Source organism: Triticum dicoccoides, chromosome 5B (genome assembly GCF_002162155.2).
Source record: "Triticum dicoccoides isolate Atlit2015 ecotype Zavitan chromosome 5B, WEW_v2.0, whole genome shotgun sequence".
In the NCBI taxonomy this organism is placed as follows: Eukaryota; Viridiplantae; Streptophyta; class Magnoliopsida; order Poales; family Poaceae; genus Triticum; species Triticum dicoccoides.
In genome coordinates this window covers 716,053,274-716,061,401 of record NC_041389.1, presented here as the reverse complement: position 1 = coordinate 716,061,401, position 8,128 = coordinate 716,053,274, and positions in this window count along the sequence as shown.

Here is an 8,128-nt window from a genome sequence, read left to right as displayed (position 1 = left end):
GTTTGCTGGTATTTCACGATACTACAAATTGTACACGTTATGCATATATATAAATAGATTTTCTCGTACGTAGAACCGCATATATATAAATATATATCATCGAATGTCTCACAACCAACACCATTAATTATTCACACATACAAATGTATATACATATACAATTTCTCCTACATGTTGCCTTGGTGCCTTCGGAGCACGATGACATGTGGTTCATGGGGGCGGTAGCGGGTAATCGTATTCTCCTTTGGGATCTATATGACCTGGTCGAGCAAAAATCCGTCTATTTCCTCTTGAAGTGCTAGTATGCGGTCGGCTGGTAGGAGCTTATCCCGCACCTCTCTGAACTGTTAAGAAGGAGATCAATATGCATGTGTATTAGTTGTGTGACTAGATATCGATAATAGTGTGAATAGTGTTCTGACAAACGTACCCAGTCATGTCTTTCAGAACTGCTCCTTTCGGATGCCATCATGCGAATGTTCTCGCAAACGTAGAATGCACACATATCATTCCCCGGCGCCTGCTTCAGGGCCTTTACGAGAATGGAATTGAATCAGATAATGATTAATCAAGCATGATAATTAATTAATGGTATTGAAACAAGAACTAAAGAGATGGTAGCTAGCTAGTACTACTTAATTACTTACCTTTGGTCGATGCCAAAACAACTTTTTTGCCCATTTGCCTGGAGTCACCTTGATGAACTTTGCCCAAGCCCTGCCTACCGGCAAAGAAAATTAATAAAGGGGTTATTAAATAGTTCATATCAGGAAATGACGAACTAATAATAGGCCGAGATATAGTTAATAATGATTGAAATTACTTGTTGACTATCCCCTTCACGATGGTGTAGTCTTTATCTTTTTTAAGTAGTGAGTCCAGTACTTCAACTGTTCCTTTGTCAACTTTAAGGTCTAACAAGATCCAGTGAAAACTGCATGCGCACACGTTTGCATGTCTTAATTAAGTGGGCATGTACATCAAATTAATCAACTACCGTAAACCGTATACACTTAATTATTAATATCTAGCTAGCTAGTAAGCAAAAAAAGAATTTGTATTACAAGACAGTGTGACTCACAGGAAGTTGTAAGGAAGTAGTATATCTTCATTGGTATTGAGGCGCTTCAAGAACTCTAGCATGCTTTCCTCTACACTTGCTTGATAAATTGGAAGATTCCATATGTACTCATTAATGGTATTTGGGTCAATGAACCCAATGCCATAGCGTCCATATTTTTTCATTTCATACATCTTCATCCTGCATATAATACCACGAAAAAGAATATAGTGAGGATAATTACATGTAATGATTGATCAAAATGATCACTACAGCTAGCTTGAGACTTAAATTACAGAAAGAAATCACTTACAGACAATAGCAACTGACGATAGATTTGTCGAGTGCGTCTTGATTGTATAACTGAAATAGTTCTGAATGCTCAATAGACATAGCTTTCTCATGGAAGTAATGCTCCTCCTTGACATTCACCATGAGGGACACTCAATTGGAAATCTTGGTAATGTTCAGTACCATTGATGCAATTCATACATTCTCGTTGGGAGGCTCTTGACCCTGTCTGGCTCGACCAAAGGTTGGCCCCGGACATATTTCCGTTTTATTTCCTCCTCTCTAAGCCGAGGCATGGGCTCGATTTCGAGGAGTTGTCCAACAGTGATCTTGAGCATTTCAGCCTGCATTATATGCTCCTCGGTTATTACCACATCGCCCAGCTGGGGAACGTTAACGGTTTGCCCAAAATAATATTGGGCGCGCGTACTCTCATGTGTTGTTGGCACAACAAGCGGGGGGATCGATTGCCTCGCCTGTTCTCCCAGCTGGGGAACGGTTTTCCCGCATTTTTTGCCAGCTGCTTGTTGGCTCGAGCTCGAGCTCGCTTCCTTCTGTAGTCGTGCTCGATGTAGCTTCCTGATTTGGTGCTCATAGTCTGAGTCAACAGGCTTGGGAGCTGGTGCTCTAGCCATACGAATGAAGTGGTCAATCGTTTTCTCAAGCACTTTCTCCTTTGGCGGCGGTGCCGGTTTCGGTCCAAAATGGGTGTCCACTTGGGCTTGCACTATGGCTGCGTTTTGATCCTCGGTCATGTCGTAAGGCCTCTGAGGAAGAGGAGCGAGGCTTGGACCATATTTATATCGCTTGTCTCCACCTGTACTTCCTGTACTACCTCGACTCGTACCGCTACGCACCATAGCTGCGGCGTGTCTCTTCTGCGATTGCTGAGACGGCGGAGATGGCTGACGTGGCTGACGTTGTGCCGGACTTGAAGCAAGAGGAGTGGCCTGACGCTGTGTCGGACTTGAAACCGGAGGAGTGGCTTGACGTTGTGCCGGACTTGAAGCAGGAGTCTGCTCACGCGTTCGGGGACTTGGAGGAGGTGGCGGACTTCGAGGAGGAGTCGGCTCACGTGTTCGTGGACTTGGAGGAGTGGGAGTCTGCTGACTCGGTGGTGGACTTCGAGGAGGAGTCGGCTCACGCGTTCATGAACTTGGAGGAGCGGGAGTCTGCTGACTCGATGGCGGACTTCCAGGAGGAGTCGGCAGACGACGCGGTGTCGGTGGACTTGGAAAGATGATGCAATCCTTTTCTCCATAGGATGATACGATGTATGGCCTCTCCCAGTGTGTGCTCGCCGTCACCTCCAGCAATGTCAAGTGCCAGCATCGAATATGGCTCCACCACTTCATCAACCATGACACAAGCATAGCCCTCTAGAATCGGGATGCAATGGAAGGTTGCTTCGGGCGTAATTGTGAAAGCAACGCCGTCCGCCACCTTCATGGATATGTTCTTCATTTTGGAGTGTAGCTCACAGTTAGTGTTCTCTATGATGTCATCCACAGGGTATGTATCCAGCAGTGTGTCACCCGGGGCAGAACCAACGCTGCTTCTCGGCATGGATGGGACGGTGCTATCCATGTTGGAAATATGCCCTAGAGGCAATAATAAAATGGTTATTATCATATTTCTTTGTTCATGATAATTGTCTATTATTCATGCTATAATTGTGTTATCCGGAAATCGTAATACATGTGTGAATACATAGACCACAACATGTCCCTAGTGAGCCTCTAGTTGACTAGCTCGTTGATCAACAGATAGTCATGGTTTCCTGACTATGGACATTGGATGTCATTGATAACGGGATCACATCATTAGGAGAATGATGTGATGGACAAGACCCAATCCTAAGCATAGCACAAAGATCGTGTAGTTCGTTTGCTAGAGCTTTTCCAAATGTCAAGTATCATTTACTTAGACCATGAGATTGTGCAACTCCCGGATACCGTAGGAGTGCTTTGGGTGTGCCAAACGTCACAACGTAACTGGGTGGCTATAAAGGTGCACTATGGGTAGCTCCGAAAGTGTCTGTTGGGTTGGCACGAATCGAGACTGGGATTTGTCACTCCGTATGACGGAGAGGTATCTCTGGGCCCACTCGGTAATGCATCATCATAATGAGCTCAATGTGACCAAGTGTCTGGTAAGGGGTCATGCATTACGGTACGAGTAAATTGACTTGCCGGTAACGAGATTGAACGAGGTATTGGGATACCGATGATCGAGTCTCGGGCAAGTAACGTACCGATTGACAAAGGGAATTGTATACGGGACTGATTGAATCCTCGACATCGTGGTTCATCCGATGAGATCATCGAGGAGCATGTGGGAGCCAACATGGGTATCCAGATCCGCTGTTGGTTATTGACCAGAGAGTCGTCTCGGTCATATCTGCATGTCTCCCGAACCCGTAGGGTCTACACACTTAAGGTTCGGTGACGCTAGGGTTGTAGAGATATTAGTATGTGAAAGTGCAACTATCCCTAGGTGGTTTTGGTAATTCATAACAACATATAGCTCATTGAGCTAATGCTATTCCAAGACTATTATTTCAGGTAAGCTCAATGAATGGCATGGCATGGATGATGAAAGTGGATCCCTCAAAATACTAAGGACAAAGGATTGGCTCAAGCTCAAAGGCTCAAGACTCTTCATTTTATATTTTAGTGATCAGATTGAGTCTATAGGAAAAGCCAATACTATCAAGGAGGGATGAGGTGTTGCTTAATGAGCCTCTTGCTTCATGTGGTTTGTGATATGCTCCAAAACCCTCAGCTACTTTCCCACATCCACAAATGACCTAAACCCATAGCCAAAATCGGTCACACCAATTCTTCCTATCCGGCGCCACCGATTCCAAAAGTCATAGCCACTGCCACAAACCCTAAGCAAATCGGTCCTACCGATAGGGATCTCGGTCTCACCGAGATGGGATTGTAATCTCTCTGTTTCCTTTTCGTAACTTTTCGGTCTCACCGAAAGAGTGGATCGGTCCCACCGAGATTGCAATGTAAACTCTCTGTTTCCCTTTCGTAACGTTTCGGTCTCACAGAAAGAGCGAATCAGTCCCACCGAGTTTACCTGACCAACTCTCTGGAAAGCTTATTACCAAAATCGGTCTTACCGAGATTACTTTATGCCCTAACCCTAACCGAATCGGTCTCACGGAGTTGCATGTCAGTCCCACCGAAAATCACTAACGGTCACTAGGTTTACTAAATCGGTCCGACCGAGTCTGTTGAATCGGTCCCACCGAGTTTGGTAAATTGTGTGTAACGGTTAGATTTTGTGTGGAGGCTATATATACCCCTCCACCTCCTCTTCATTCGTGGAGAGAGCCATCAGAACAAACCTACACTTCCAACTTACCATTTCTGAGAGAGAACCACCTACTCATGTGTTGAGGCCAAGATATTCCATTCCTACCATATGAATCTTGATCTCTAGCCTTCCCAAGTTGCTTTCCACTCAAATCCTCTTTCCACCAGATCCAAATCCTATGAGAGAGAGTTGAGTGTTGGGGAGACTATCAATTGAAGCACAAGAGCAAGGAGTTCATCATCAACACACCATTTGTTACTTCTTGGAGAGTGGTGTCTCCTAGATTGGCTAGGTGTCACTTGGGAGCCTCCGACAAGATTGTGGAGTTGAACCAAGGAGTTTGTAAGGGCAAGGAGATCGCCTACTTCGTGAAGATCTACCGCTAGTGAGGCAAGTCCTTCGTGGGCGACGGCCATGGTGGGATAGACAAGGTTGCTTCTTCGTGGACCCTTCGTGGGTGGAGCCCTCCGTGGACTCGCGCAACCGTTACCCTTCGTGGGTTGAAGTCTCCATAAACGTGGAGGTACGATAGCACCACCTATCGGAACCACGCCAAAAACATCCGTGTCTCCAATTGCGTTTGAATCCTCCAAACCCTTCCCTTTACTTTCTTGCAAGTTGCATGCTTTAATTTCCGCTGCCTATATACTCTTTGCATGCTTGCTTGAATTGTGTGATGATTGCTTGACTTGTCCTAAGATAGCTAAAATCTGCAAAACTCTAAAGTTGGGAAAATGTTAAGTTTTTAATTGGTCAAGTAGTCTAATCACCCCCCCTCTAGACATACTTCAAGGTCCTACAAGTGGTATCAGAGCTTTGGTCTCCATTTGCTTTGATTTCCATAGCTTTTGGTGGTCATAGCCTTGGTTTCACAACCTAGGAGAGTATGGCGTCTAGCGAGGGAAATTATCACCGTAGAGGTCCTTACTTTGATGGTACTAATTTTGCTAGTTGGAAGCATAAGTTGAAAATGCATATTCTCGGACATAACCCCGCCGTTTGGGCAATTATTTGTATTGGCTTGCAAGGTGAATTCTTTGATGGGAGAGAACCGAACCGTGAAGCGAATGCGGAAGAATTGAAGATGCTGCAATACAATGCTCAAGCTTGTGATATCATCTTCAGCGGATTGTGCCCCGAAGAATTCAACAAAATCAGCCGTCTTGAGAATGCAAAGGAAATTTGGGATACTTTGATTGATATGCACGAAGGTACCGAATCCGTCAAGGAATCCAAATTGGATGTGCTCCAAAGTCAGCTTGACAAGTTCAAAATGAAGGATGGTGAAGGTGTCGCTGAAATGTACTCTAGGCTTGCACTTATCACAAATGAGATTGCCGGCTTAGGGAGTGAAGAGATGACCGACAGATTCATCATCAAGAAGATCCTAAGAGCATTGGATGGAAAGTATGATACCGTATGCACATTGATCCAAATGATGCCAAACTACAAAGATCTCAAGCCAACGGAAGTCATTGGAAGAATTGTTGCTCATGAGATGTCACTCAAGGATAAGGAGAAACTTCACAACAAGTCAAGTGGTGCTTACAAAGCCTCAAGTGAAGCCCCCACATCATCAAGTGAGAAACAAACCTTCAATGAAGAATTGAGCTTAATGGTGAAGAACTTCAACAAATTCTACAAGAGTAGAAGCAAAGAAAGAAGCTCCAAGTCAAGGTCTTATCATGACAAAGATCTTCTAGTCGAGAGCGTAATTGCTACAATTGTGGGAGACCCGGACACTATTCCAATGAGTGTACGGCACCCTACAAAAGAAGAGAAGACTCTCCAAAAAGAAGAAGTAGAAGAGAAGAATCACCACCAAGAGAGAGGAGGAGTAGAGATGATCGTTATGAACGAAGACCCTCACGGAGAAGCAAAGATTCGGAAAGGAAGGACAAGTCATCAAAGAGCTACACAAAACGAAGACATCAAGCTCATGTTGGTGAATGGGTATCCGGCTCCGACTCCAACAATCACTCCGAGAGAAGCTATCACTCCGACTCCGAATATACTCAAGATGAAGGTGTTGCCGGTCTAGCACTTGTGTCAACCGACTCCTACGACATATTTGAATCACCAAATGAAGGAATTGGAAGATGCTTTATGGCCAAAGGTCCAAAGGTAACACATCCTGAGTATGTTGATTTCAATAGTGATGAAGATGACTTGCTTGTGGATGATGATTTACTTGTTGACAACTCTAGTGATGAATACTATGATGAAACGTCAATTAATCATGCTAATCAAGATAAAATGAATGACAATGATAAGGAGAAGATTGAGCTTCTAACTAAAGAACTAAACACTCTTAAGTTAGCTCATGAAACTATCTTCGAAGATCATCGAGAACTTTTTAAGGGCTCATGAGAAGTACGCTTTGAAAAGCTCAATCTTGAGCAAGAGCATGAGTTCTTAAAAGCAATCAATGATGATCTCCGTAAGAAAAGTTCTTCTTACATTGCCAAGCGTTTACTCTTATCTACTTACATGCCTCAAGTCAAGTCTGGTAACAAGTACAAGAAAGATAGTTCCTCTAGTAGTAACAATAATAATGTTAAATCCAACATTGTTGCTTCTAGTAGTTCTCTTGATTCCACTAATGATTCTCTTAGCCAAGTTACACTTGAGCAAGAAAATATCTTATTGAAGGGAATTATAGAGAAAGGTGTTTACAAGAGCCTTGCCGGGAGTAAAAAATTCGAGGAAATTGTACGCAAGCAAGGAAGACACCGGAAGAATCAAGGTGTTGGTTTTGAACGAAAGTTCAATGCCAATGGAGTTGAGTGGGAAGAAGATCAATACCCCAAGACGAAGTTTGTTCCTCAACAAGAGAAGTATGATCCTACTTCCTTCAAGGGAACACAAGCACAAGATGATCTTCCACCACAAGACCACAAGAACAAAGGCAAGGACAAGCTTCAAGAAGAAATTGATGCATTTGAAGAAGCACCAAAGATCTCGGTCAAGTGGATTCCCAAGACTACGTCAAGTTCTACTTCATCAAGTACAAGTACAACTCCAAGGATTCCCATCAAGATGATGTGGATCCCGAAGAAGAAGAACTAGAGAGTTCTTGAGGGTGACTCCGCCAACATTCTTCACTCATATATTTGGCAAGGACAAGTGCAATCAACTTCCATATCTTGCACTAGTTCAAGGAGTCACAAACCCTCATGTTGGTAAGGCAAGGGACAAGGTAACCTAATGATTTCATGGACATCATTTTGTGTGTGCATCACTCTATGTCTATGGATATACTTGTTTGTTCCTTGTGGGACTAACCCATGTAGGCAAGTTGAAAGTGCAACTCACTCCAAAGGATTGCTCCAAATGATCTACTTCAACATTGAGCATCCACATCTTCAACACCTACATGAAGTCATCATCGACAAAACCCAAGGTTAGTTCATCCCTCTAAAGGGGGGATCTCACATCTAGGGGGAG